Source organism: Oratosquilla oratoria, chromosome 6, assembly GCF_046742065.1.
Source record: "Oratosquilla oratoria isolate Oo_2021 chromosome 6, ASM4674206v1, whole genome shotgun sequence".
NCBI lineage: Eukaryota > Metazoa > Arthropoda > Malacostraca > Stomatopoda > Squillidae > Oratosquilla > Oratosquilla oratoria.
In genome coordinates, this window is record NC_134782.1 from 4595875 (window position 1) to 4597286 (window position 1412).

Genomic DNA, 1412 nt, shown 5'->3' on the forward strand with positions numbered 1-1412 from the left:
TCGTCCGGTCTTAGGGATTGAGGGTGGGGGTGGTGGGGGAAGGTATTTAGCGGGAGTCCTACGATGGTTCGGTCGGGTCACGATGCCATTCAAGCCTGCATTGTAAAAAAAAAAGGCATTGTTCTAAATATTAACTAGTTTGTGACGGATAATTTCCACTTTTTATTGAGATAGTAACTGTATTATCGTTCATAATTAATCTTATTAGCTTGATTTTGGATGTTTTAAATATTGACTGTTTTGTGACTAGTTTTATTTATGTAATAGATAAAGTAGATAATTGTACCCGTGTTTATTCGTTTTTTCCTTTGTTCTATCATTCTAAATATGATTCAGGGAATCTGTATAATAATAAGGTCCAAATTTCAGGGAATATGTATATACCCTGAAAATTGTAGGGAATATACATATTCCCCGAGTGAATCAGACATTATACACATTCCCTGAAGATATCAGGGAATATATATATTCCCTGATTTTACAGATTCACTGTAACATATATATATATATATATATATATATATGTATATATGTATATACATGTATATATGTATAAATATATATGTATATACAATGTATATATATAGATATACATTTATGTATATACATATATATATATATATATGTATATATACATATGCATATATAATATATATATATACATACCTATATATGTATATGATATATATATATATATATATACATATATATACATACTTATATATGTATATATATAATATATATATATATATATACATATATATATGTATTTATATTATATTCATACATATATGTATATATATATGTATATATATATATATATATATATATATATTATGTTTATAGATATGTGTATATATATATATATATATATATATATATAATATATATTATATATATATATACAGTATATATAAAAATAATATATATATACAGTATGTGTATATATATATATATATATATATATATATTTATATGTATATATATATATATATATATACATATATATATATATACGTGTATGTGTGTGTGTGTTTGAAACTTTGACAACAAATGAAAATGTGAGTTAAATATGGGTTCTCTCCGCTTCGCCATCAGTTGGGACAAATTTCCAAAACTGTCCTTTTCGCTTCCGCCAGCGGAGGAGTGGCCCACAGTAAGCCATGATTCGAAGTTTGTCACAAGAGGGATTCTTGAAGACACGACTCAACCATGAGATTTGCTTACGACATCTACAGATGCTCCATGCCCAAAAAAGCCAAGGAAAAGGAACAGGAGCCTCTACGACGAGGATGACGTCGAGATGAGAGAGGTCAAGGAGCAGACGCCTCAACCACCAAGGACCTGGGGACCCGGAGGACACTTTCGAGATGAACCTCGTCCACAGGTGCGCACCGTCCAGTGCTCCTGCT